Source organism: Camelus dromedarius, chromosome 22, assembly GCF_036321535.1.
Source record: "Camelus dromedarius isolate mCamDro1 chromosome 22, mCamDro1.pat, whole genome shotgun sequence".
Taxonomy (NCBI): domain Eukaryota; kingdom Metazoa; phylum Chordata; class Mammalia; order Artiodactyla; family Camelidae; genus Camelus; species Camelus dromedarius.
This window is the reverse complement of record NC_087457.1, coordinates 21,229,798-21,242,272: the sequence shown is the minus strand read 5'-3', so window position 1 is coordinate 21,242,272 and position 12,475 is coordinate 21,229,798. Positions and strand designations below refer to the sequence as shown.

General features: G+C 37.4%; 1 non-coding gene across 1 annotated transcript; it reads right to left on the bottom strand.

The window, feature by feature from the left end:
* Positions 1-349: 349 nt before the first annotated feature.
* Positions 350-422, bottom strand: TRNAP-AGG (transfer RNA proline (anticodon AGG)). Its single transcript has one exon. It is a non-coding gene; the product is annotated as a tRNA-Pro (tRNA).
* Positions 423-12,475: the final 12,053 nt, after the last annotated feature.

The window sequence follows — 12,475 nt, the reverse complement described above, 5'->3', positions numbered from 1 at the left end:
AATATACATACTCAAAACCCCTTTGATAACATTTCCACTTGTTTGTTTTCCTAATCAGTCTGCCCTTTTCTCAGTATTCAGGTTAAAGCTGGCATACTCATATCACTAGAAACCTTCTCCCCAAATCTAATCAAAGGTAGTTCCATTAATAAACAACAGTGCTAGTTATATACAGAAATGGAATCTCAATGGTTTTATATTCCATCATTCTAAATAATGTCTGTTTTATTTATTTAAAAAAATCTTATCTTTGTGTGTGTGTTTTGTTTGTTTGTTTGTTTTGCTATGTTTTGTTTTCTGGGGAGTAGGTAATTAGGTTTATTTATTTATTTGTTACTTTTATTTTTAATGGAGGTACTGGGGATTGAACCCAGGACCTCATGCATCCTAAGCACACATTCTACCACTGAGCTATAACCTCTCCCCAGTCAGTCTGTCTTACAATGGCTTGGTCCAGTCTTGGGGTGATAACAATTTAAAAACTATGGAAGAAAAGAAAGTCAAATTCCCCAATAGCTTACTTGGCCATTATATTTCCCCAGAGTGCTTTAGTATAATATATATTTTAATTACAAAAAAAAAATCAACTGTAATATGACATGATGGAGAAGGAAATGCAAATATTTAGGTCTTCTAAGGAGGGTTCACGGATAATTCTTATGGGATATTATAATGAGAGAAGAGATATCCAGGCATGACTTAGACACCCAGGGTTTGTTCAGTTCCAGGGTTAATTCAACAGTTCCATAACAGTAGGATTCAAATCTTTCCATCTTCCTACACAGAAATTTTGGCTTTTCTTCAGGCTTTATTTTTTTTTTAGGATCATAAAATAAAGGGTAACAAATATTTTCAAAACACAGTACCTAGTGGGAAGATAAGAAATGCCTTTTTTTAAATAAGGTGAGTCAAGTTCTCCTAGAAACTACACCTCTGTCATCTCCTAAAATATAATTGGCCCAAATTGTATCACACACCCATGACTAAAGCATGTTTTGGCAAGGTCAGAGAGACCACCGTGATAAGTTGAGAACAATAGATATTTACCTCCTGGGTCTGGGAGAGACCCAGCTTCCCCCTGAAGGCCCTGAAGGCGGAAGAACAATGGCTTTGTTTAGGCAACAAATCGCGTGGGTCACATGGTGCTGGCCATGGGCCAGAAAGACTTGAAGCCTGTGAGTTCGCCCCACATTTTTGTCTGTTGGTAACCCTGTGGCCTTGAGCAATTTACAATCTTCTCACCTGCAGAACTGTGATTTAACTTATATACCAAATGCCTAGTCCACAAAAAGTACTAAAAACATCAACTACTGCTCCTCCTTTTTTTAAATTTTTGATGCTTTCAATAGGTATTTTATCACAAGCTAAAATCACTACTTTTCTTTAACTTTTATGCTGACCTTTAACTTTTCTGTCTCTGCATCTGACTATAAAAATAAATGAAAGAAGAGATTACGGAAATAAAAGTGAAGATTGAGTGTTGGTCTCTCTGATTCCAGAGGCCTTAATTTTTTACACTCCTTTAGTCTCAGAAATCACTTAGAAGAGAGTTCTTTCCTAATGACATTCTGGATAAAAGTCAAAGAACTTTACAGGCTTTACAAGGGTTTAATTTTCCTTGTATGTCTAGCTAAGTATGTAAAAATAATGCCATGCAGACTGATCACAGAAACCTAGAATTTTGGTTCTAAAAAGTGCTTTAGAAGTTATGTAATCTAAACTATTTTCAGATGCAGAGACTAGAGATATTTGTGATGCAGTCAAAAGTCATGAGTGAGTTTGAAGGTTGGAACTTCAAGTAGTTTCTTAGAACTCCAAGTCTGGATGACTTTCTACTACACCACTCTAAAGAACTCCATTAATTTTTGCCATTAAAAATGCAGTATTTTATGTAAAAAGCTCTATCTCTTTAGGTAGTATTAATGACAAACCTCTCTCTCTGTATTACATTATAGTTATTATATCATAATATATTATACTATATATATATATATATATATATATATATAATATATTGTCGACTGAAATAAATGTGCAGCCTAAAAGTTGAGAGTTATGTTTTATTTGGTGGGAGGATTCGAGCTGGGATGACTGCCTTTCAGATCGCTCTGAGGGACTGCTCCGAAGAGGTAGGGGAGGAGCTAGGATATATAGGAGCTTTACAACAAAGACCAGGTAGTTTGAACAGTAAAAGATTACTTGTTATCTAAAGAAAACCAGGCATCTCAAGTTAAAGAATTTAGTGCTTTTCTATGTATGGGAGGAAGCAAACATTTGGGCTCACTGAATTCATTCCTTTGACAAGCACCTAGCTACCTAGGGCCAGTATCCTGTCCTTTCTTATTCTGAGTCCCCTCAGGGTGCACTTTGTGAGTGGCTGCAGAGGCCGGGCTGCAGGCTTGTCTTCACTGGGGAGGGCGGGGTGGCAGCCGCTGATAACTTGATGGTTTCAGCATTCTTTGTTCACTGATATGGTTTGCAATATGTTTCTTTCACAATATCATATATATTTATAATAAGGTAGGGATTATTAATATCTTGAATTTGCAATGAGTCAATTGACTCATTAGAGATCAGATAAGTTGCTCAAGTCCCCACATAGCAGTCCATACTGTTCAAGCTTTGTGGGGCCTTGAGCATGCCTCAGTGGACCCACTGCAGCTGTAAGATACTAATAATTCCCATCTTATAGAATTCTCGAGCGCTTTCAATGAGGTAACTAGCACTGAAAATGCCTCTTATTTCTGATACACTGTGGGATAAGTTGGCTTTTGTAGGTTACTGTGTTAATAGAGTCATCTGTGTTATTTTTTGGGAAAAAAGATGGAAATACATTCTATGAAAAATGCATTCTGAGTTTCTGACAACTGATTTATAAACTCGTTTCTGGAAAACACTCTATTTATGAGATGGGAATTGCTAGTAATTAAATATAAAACAAACTTCAGAATAGGTTACAAGCAAATTATTTGGTTGGGTTAGTTAGAAATTACGTCTTGAATTATACCTGTCGGTGGTGATAATTGATTTTTTGTTGTAATGTGCCATACCTTATGCTGAAAATACTCAGTGACATCACCAGCCTGGCTCTGCCAAGCCCCTTCCCCATCCCTGTTCCTGCGTGGAGATCACTTTCTTTGACATCCTTACATATTCTTCTAAGGAAATCCTTTTAGCCTTGAAAGGAATTATTTTTCACTATGTATCTATTTTCCAATGAGGCTTTGCTGTTTTATGATTCTCCTTTAAACCACAGAGGTAAACAGTATTTAGTAGACATATAAACCTGTTGAAAAGAGATTAAGAATTTTAGGTTAAAGGTTCCTAAGATTTTGAAGAAATCTGAAAGCACATTAGGAAACCAAAGGTAGCACAAGGTTTTCATCAGTCATTATTCCTTAGTGTAGCGTTTGGAGAAAGTTACATTAAAATTGTCAGACTTCTGAAAATAAATTTTCTCTTAGAACAAGTGTGTTTTCTATATCAAACTTCCCTTTAAACCCGTCCAAAATTTTTATAGGATCCTCTTCACTTTCTACCTTCTCTGTGTAAAAATGCTCTGGTTTCTCCTATCTTAAGCCCCTCCTCTAAATCTTATTGTTCTTTCTAGCTAATTCCTCTTTTCTTCTTTTCCCTTCCAAACTACTTTCTGGTTGGATGGGGACAGCTTCAGCTTCTATTCCTTCAGTAGCCCTTCTTTCCCAAACTCCTTGGGATTGCTGCCATCACCTGCCTTCTGAGGCTTCCTGACCTCCTGAGGTTAAGTACTACAACTTCTTGTTCTAAGTCACCTTGTCCTGTTGGTACCACTGTGGGTACCACTGGACCCTCTGCTCCCCCAACACCCCTGCCTGAACTCTCTTTCATCCTTGATTTGTACCATTCAGCTTTCCTCGCCCTTCTGCCGTCTGTCTGATCATTCTCCCACTTCTTTCTCCAGTTCCTCTCCACCCTCCTGTCTCTTAAGCATGGATACGTTGTCAGTTTCAAGTCCAAGCTAACTTTCCTTGATGCTCTCCTTTCGGCATACTCACTTTATTCTTGGGACTTAAACCTTCATCCTGGAAAGTGATTGCCACTAAATGTCTAGTCCTCTCTTCTCTCAAAGTTCTGCTTTTCCAATCGCTCGCCTAGCATTTCTGCTTGATTAGCCTGCCATCAGCTTGAACATAGTATGTCTGGAATGAAACAGCTTTTCTCTTTATAAGCCTTTTGACGTCCCTTTATCTTTTAGTGACTCCAAAATTCTCACTTTACAAAGACTTGAAACCTAATAGCCTTCCTTTTGCTCTGTCTGCCTTAAGCGCCACATCCCTTCAGTCTTGGAGTTTCTGTGAATTATTTCTTGACAATATCACTAGCATTTAATCCTTCTATTTTACTGCAAGCTCTTGTACTTTTAGTCCTTACTGGATAATACTTATCTTATTGTAACATCCTTTCGAATCATATCCTCCCATCTCATCTTTCACTTAGGTTCTTATCCCTTCTGCACTCTAAAGGCAAATTCACCTTTCTGCAGTACCCCCTTTGATTATGTCATTATAAACCAAATCTTAGATGATTCCTATATTGGGAAAAAAAAATTCCTTAGTCACTCATTAAAGACGCTTCCCAATGTAAAAGCAGCTTATCTTCCTGTTCTTATCTTTCTTCACAAAAGGACCCTCTGCTCCGGCTAATTGGTTCAGTCACCACTTTCCTGAAATGCTGATGCTCTTACTGGCACCTTTCCCAGAAGGCCCTTGGTACTGCTCACAACTAACTCAGCCTCTAAGACGGAGCTCAGGTCTTATCTCTTTGGCAAAGCCTTCCTGGGCCACCTGGCATGACACTCTCCTGCCATGAACTCGGATAGCATTTATTAGCTGATCAGTTCATTTTGCAGAGAGTCATGCGCTGGAATGACAACCTTTTCCATCGTTACCTTGCACAACTTTTAGAAAGGTATTTCTTTTCAAGAACTAAATCTATTTTAAATTTCACTGTAAATGTGCTTATCTCTATTCACTTAATTAGAATAAAAGACCCTGCAAGATAAGGAGCTGAATCAAACATGATCCCACCTACAAACATTGCCATTTTGGTGGGACAGACTGGTAGATAAATGAAAAATTGCTTGGGGTTGTTTTAAATGTTGTAAGACGAGTTATGTGTGGGATACAGTTAGGATGAAAAAGAGAGATGACCATCACGAGGAGTGTTTAGAAAAGGTCTCGCTGATAGATGAGTCTGGAAAGGCTTTTTAGAGGGTAGTACTTGAGATGAGTCCTCCTTCTGTATCATGTTTATTTCTTATAAAGTGCTGTGAACATTTGAGAAGGGGAGACCCAGTTGGGTGAGGAAATGCATCATAAGAAAGCTACCTCTTGATATAAAACAGAACAGAGTATGAAACAGAGTAAAACAGAACACATTGAAAGCTACCCCTTGATATAAAACAGAACAGAGTATAAAACAGAGTAAAACAGAACACATTAAAAATTCAGGTCATTTTTAAGAATAAAGTAAGCTGTCCAGTTTGACACTAGCATAGGTGTTTTACTGATGGTGATAAAAATTAAAGTAAAAAATAATATAGTTATATATAATGTGGATTTAATTTATGTTATTTTCCTATTCCTATCTAAAATGACTTTCATTCATGCATTTTCTTCTATGAACAACTGTTAAGATAAACTCTTCTGTATATTGTTTGAACTTCATGTTGGAGAAGACATTTCTTTGACTTTGGCTTTCTAGAATTTATAAATTACAAACTCTACCTGGTGCCTTCAATTTCATGTAATTTTTGTAAAACAATCTTAAGGTGACGAGTTTTGGCTTTATTACCGAAAGAAAGAAAGTTTTCTTCAACAGTTTTCAAGAAACTGCCGAGATGTAGAGTAGTAAGTAGCAATGCTTTTTAAAGGTGGAGGTAAGTAGCTACTATAACTGGTTATGGTTTGAAAAATTAATCATTCTGGCCATACCAATTTTTTTTCTCATATATAATAAGTCTAAAGATAAGACAAAAAAAATGATAAATATTTTTATTGTGAGTCACCTAAATGTGGTTCAAAGAGAATTTTATTAAATAAGGAAAACTTCAGTTTTGTAGCAAAAGCTGTATAACATATAAGTAGGGTAGATAAATCAGTTTGAATTCTGCTATATAGTATGCAAAAGAATTGCAAAATTTCATTCTACTTCTTTTAAAATCATTGTCTTTTTTTTTTTTTTTTTTTTTTGGTTAAGAAATGGAAAAGGAAATTATTGATCCCTAGATGGATAAAGGAAATGATTGATCCTGAAGCACTGGCTCTACTACATGTGATATTTTAGTTAAATCACATGTATTTTTAAGTTGAGGTATAGTTAATTTACAATAGTATGTTACTTTCAGGTGTGCAGCAAAGATTTAATATTTTTAGAGATGGTACTCTATTTAAAGTTATAAAATATTGGCTATATTCCCTGTGCTGTACATTACAGCCTCTTTATCTTATTTCATACCTAGTAGTTTGTACCTTCTGATCCTCTTCCCTGCTCTTACCCCTGCCCCTGTCCCTCTCCCTCCTAGTAACCACTGATTTGTTCTCTGTATCTGTGAGTCTGTTTCTGTTTTATTATATTCCTTCTTCTTCTTCTTTTTTTTTTTTTTAGATTCCACATAGGAATGAAAACAGTATTTGTCTGTCTCTGCCTGACTTACTTCACTAAGCATAATGCTCTCCAGGTCCATCCATATTGTTGCAAATGGCAACATTTCATTCTTTTTTATGGCTGAGTAATATTCCATTGTGTTGTGTTTGTGTGTGTGTGTATATACACCACATCTTCTTTATTTGATCGTCTGTAGATGGATGCTTAGACTGCTTGTACACCTTGGCTATTGTAAATAATGCTGCTATGAACATTGGAGTGCATATATCTTTTCTAATTAGTGTTTTCATTTTCTTCAGACAGATACCCAGGAGCAGAGTTGTTGGATTGTATGGTAGCTCTATTTTTAATTTTTTAAGAAGTCTCCATACTGTTTTCCAAGGTGACTGTATCAATTTACATTCCTGCCAACATGTTATGTTTTAAATGAATCTCCTGATGACAGGCCTTACGAGGTCTTGGCGATCAAAACAAATTTAGGCTTTTAAGTAGCCTGTGGCATTTACATGAAGAATCAATATGCCTCTTGCTGTATAGTTAAATCCACAAAGTCAAGATCATGTTTTACATAAGTCCTGTGTACCCTATTTGAGCCAAACCTGACAAAAATGTAATAAGAAACCACAAGTGCTGTCAGGGGGCTTTGAACTCTCAAGCTGGGCATTGGTTTAACTGAGAAGCCGAATAAAAGTCCCATCGCTGTAGGTTTTGTCATCCACAGTGACCATAGAGATAAAAGGTAAAAAAATGTTTAGGAGCTTTCAGGATATGCGTATATATTTGAATTTTCACTAAAACACTTATAATAAGCAAATATTCTTTCTGAGAGTGGAATGGAATACAGACTTCTAAAAGGGGACTGGGGCAGACAATAGCCGCAGGAATGGGGCTTAGGGGTCAGACAGGATGAGTTTGTGTTTCCCCCTAGCTTTTTACTAGCCCTCTGACCCTGCCCACATTCCTTCCAGCATCTTCTCATTTCTAAACGGTATTGATAGTCCATATGATTTAGGAATATATGTAAAAATATACGCCTATAGAAAATACTTAAGAAATGTTTCTATCAGAGGTCCTGTTACTTAGACAAACAGTACCTTTGGAATCCTCCTTTGCTTTGAGATTTTGACCCAGTATCTTGGGTTGTGAAATTGTTATCCAGCTGATTGTAAGGGGTTTTGACACTACAATGTTGTTTTTCTGGCCCTTAAGGGACCCCGTTAGCATCAAGAGTGGTTGTGCCTGTGGAACAAGAGAACATCATCCCTAATTATTTTAATCATACATAAAGAATGAAAGCCAGAAGTGCATTAGTGGATAAACCCTTCAGAGGCTCAGCAAGTGAATGTGGAAGGAACATTTTTGAAAACATTGTTGACCCAATTGCCTTGATACTGTTTGTGTGTGTGTGCGCGCGCGTGTGTATATACACTTTTTCTTACTGAAAAAGTACGAGAGATGTTAGGGTCAATAGAGAAATGATTCTGCCCTGAAAAACCTGTCTGTTTCCTGCTTTTACAAGGATGTTACCAAAAGGGGGGAAAAAGCCCAAATTTTATCGACTGTGATGTGTGATGTATGTTTCTCTGCAGCTGTATAAACCACACAGCTGAACTATGGTGGAGCATAATTTTCCCTGTGAGCCGAGGGCAGCAGTATCACAGTTTCACAGACCCTTGAACAGTGCCCACGAGACAGCCTCAATGTGGAATCGAAGACAGTTAGCTCTGGTGGTTCACGCAGTTCCAGCGCTGACAGGGGTTCAGGCTTGGCCTTGGAGTAATATTTATTCATCCTGTGTCCCTTGGCAAGTTACATCTCCCCAAGAGTATCTTGTCACTTGTGCAGTGAGGTGATGATACTACCTGCTCTCCTTTGCTGGATTGTTGTGAAGATTAAATCTGATTATATATGATTAAGTGTGAAGAAAACTATGTCACTGGCAGGGGTCGGGGGTCTCTTCTGTTCCAGCCTTTTTACATGGATCTGCTTTGGGGGACGTGGGAGGGCAGAGACTTTGCCATCCCCAGTGACAGTGGAGATACAAAAGGAAAAGAATATTTAGGAACTTTCTGAATGTTCATTTATATTTGAAGCTTTGATTACAACTCTTATAATAAATATATTATTCCTGAGACTGGAATGGAGTATGACCTTCCAGATGAGGGGCAGACGGGGAGCGTTACAGAGGGAGGAGGGACTCTGGGTTCAGACAGACACGGGTTTGTGTCTCAGACTAGCATTTTCCTACCTCCAGTCCTTGCCTGAGTTCTTTTTATTTCTCTCAGCTCTAATGACGTTGATAGTTCCTACAATCCAGGAGTGTTCTTGCGAGAACTTCCATTTCTGACCTCCTCTTACTCCTGCCCACGTGCCAGAAAGGACCCCAGGTGACATGACTACACATAGCAGGGATAAGACTGAAGAGGCAACTGTGGAGGCTGAGTTTTATAGTTACTCCCCAGACCTCACAGCATGAGGCCATCCCTGTGGCTCCTGAACCTCTGGAGGTGGTGGGGACCCTGCTGCTGGAATCCGTGGGTCTCACCCTCTCCACCTCCCCACGGTCACGGCCCAACAGCCAGATCATGTTCTGAGCCCTTGTAGGAGGTACGGTGATTGCCAGCAGCAACTAAGGAAGCTGGAGGGCTCCAGTCCTGGTGGAAAACTAGTGAGGCTCTTACTGAATTTTTCATATTTTTAGATCTGGTAACAAGAGATCATTTATTTAAGTTTTAGGAACTTAAACCAGTCTGCAGCCACAGGTGTAAAAGCGCACGTGTGCCTTCAGAACTGACTTTAGGTTTGAAGATCTGGTGCCAGAGTTCATGGAAACCCACCAGGCGCACACCCAGAGAGCTGACCCTGGATAATAAGAAACATGTATAGAGTTGGCCCTTTTGGTTAAATAATTTTCCCAATGAAAAACCAAAAACTTGACTTGGAGCCTTTAAAATCAAGAAGAATGGAAGTATAGACCACAGCAAATAGGTCACACCAGCCGAAGGTGTTGTCATTCTTTCTTTACAAATCCTGCTGCTTGTTGCTGTCATTGGTACTCAGAGTGTCATCGTGTCGTGGCTGGCTGGGTAGAGAAACAGAAAGCAATGCACTTAAAAGGTGCTTGCCTTATTCTACCCAACTGAAAGCAACAAGAAAAAGATCCCCTCTCCGACAGGTTTGGTACTTTACAGTAGAGGTTTTATAACCATCATTTATTTCTTAATTGAGGGTTACTTACTGACGTTAATAAAGTATACCCTTTGTTTCCCTGGGAGATACTTTATATGGTAATTACTATTTTCTAGTTTAATACTATTGGCAGGTATTAGCAAAATGTGGATTTCTGTGTTCTTGCCTGTAGAGGAGTGTCAACCGTTTTATTTCTTGTTTATAAAGATGATCTATTAATTTACTTTCTGATCTTACTTGGAAGCCATCATTTCCTTCATGCTCTCCCTCCTGGCTGAGAATTGTAATTAGTTCTGACTCCAAAGTGCTACAGAGTGACAGTGATTTTGAGAGCACATGGATCATTCCAATCTCATAAGTAACGGTATTGTTCAATTTTATTACACAAATTTAACAGATTAAAAATTAAACATTAGATAGAAACAAATTCTCTGTTTAATGGGGATTAAATTGCTTCAGTGGTTGAGAGAATTGCATCTATGATCTAGACTGAAAGTGAGCTTCCGATTTTTTGCTGTCTTCTGCTCTCACTAACATAGTGCACATTTTAAAAAGATTAACATTACGGTTATACTTGGCAGTCATTCAAGAAGCATTTGTTAAATGAATGAAGAAATGAGTGAATAAATGAATGAATTGGGAGTGCCATCCCAGATTTTATGAAACTTCCAAAATCCTGGACATCATTTCTGTCCAAGAATGAATGTTTCTAAAATTTCCAAAGCTTTGGTAGCAAGTGCGGACAGAAGGTCAGGAGGTATCTTTTAAACAAATCACTGTATTATAAAAGAAGATTTAACTTACTTCGTGTGTTAAAAATTATATTAAATGTGGATTGCACATTGTGTAGGTATTCTATTACCTGCTATGCTGTGTTTCTCCCCGATACTCAAACCTGACTCCAGATTGATTTCCTTGACAAGAAACACATTGCAGGGTAAAAAACAAGTTGCACCGTCACACTGGACCTGAGACCTCAGTTTTGCTGTGTGCACTGAGCTCGATGCTTCTCTCATGCTCAGTATGATGTGCATAGTTCTGACGAATTGGCAGAGAGCCTGGCACTTAACAGCCTCTTGTCAATAGTAGCCGTTATCGGGGAGGTGGTTGTTACTATGATTATTAAGGAGCGTATTATAATAATTCCTTTTAGGGCATACATCTAACAACACCTAAGGGGGAGCTGTAGCTGTTTGCTATTATCCTGCATTAATTTGAATTTTTTTTATTCTAAAGTATAATTATTCTTTCCATAAAACTTCTACATGTATGAACTACCCCAGATGAATGTCATACTTTTAAAAACTTTCATTTCCTAACTTAAGTTCTCAGTAGATTCTCATCAGAGTGAGTAGATGACAGACTAGGATAAGGATCCCCTGAGGGGCCTGTGAAGTTTAATGTATATTTATTATGTAGAAGAATTATGAGAAAAACTAATTTGAAGTTTTCCCTTACTTGCTGAGATATGAAATGCGAGTTTCATGAAAAATGTATAACCACTTCCAACACTGTTATGGACTGACTGTTTGTGTCTCCTCCCCAGATACCTATGTTGAAAGCCTAACCTCCAATGGTATTTGGAGATGGGGCCTTTGGGAGGTAATTAGGTTGAGATGAGGTCCTGAGGGTTGAGCCCCCAGGACAGGATTATTGTACTTTTATAAACAATAGAATAAAATGTTGGTTCTGAAATAATAGGGTAATCACTTCACAGTGTATATTTAAATTAAATCACTGTACAACTTAAGAAAATCACATTGCACAACCTAAATATATATAATTTTTATTTGTCAGTCATACCTCAATAAAGCTGGAATAAGAATAAAATAACACAATGTAGAAAATGAGATTCTCTAGATCATCACATTCATCACTCATTTGCAAGATGATAACATCCCATGTATTCCATCCTTTATACAGTGATTCCTAAACGTATCAAACTTTTGATACCTGCACATTCCACTGGGATATTTTAATGCACACCTGTTGTTGTTACCCCTTCCTTCTTAATAGTGAGATATGGTATGTATTTTTACCTTAAATATTTAAAATAATTTAATGTTGAATAATAATATTTAAAACAATTTATAATTATTTTTTCTTTAAATCTTTGTGGATGTTGCTTGACCTAATGGAGACAACAAGATATTTTCAAACCTAGTTTTGAAATAAATTTGGCGTTAAGAAAAGAGCTAGATTATATTTTGATAAAACAATTATAAATAAATACATAAATAAAAAGAAAAGAACTAGGCCTTTGTATTTAGGAAAAAGGCATCTAATTTATGCTGTGGCATTTGGGAAAGAAACCCTTTAAAAAGAAAAACCTTAACCTAAGAAAATATAAATGCATAAAAACATTATAGATATATGAAATAATTATTAATTATTTTGTGTTAAGTCTCATTAAATATAAACATACAGTTCAAATTATTTGTTATAAAGTCATGTGAAATATAGGAGGTAAAGTTTTTGAGATGAAAAGTGGTCTGCAGCCATAGGGTTACACTGATGTCCTTCAGCAGTGATATTCTGGGGCTAATTTTGCAGAGAGAGGTTGACTTGCCTGACAGAGGAATTTCCCTGGGTTAGCACACTGATGGAATTTGATCCCCAGTCAGGCATGGACTCTTGTCAC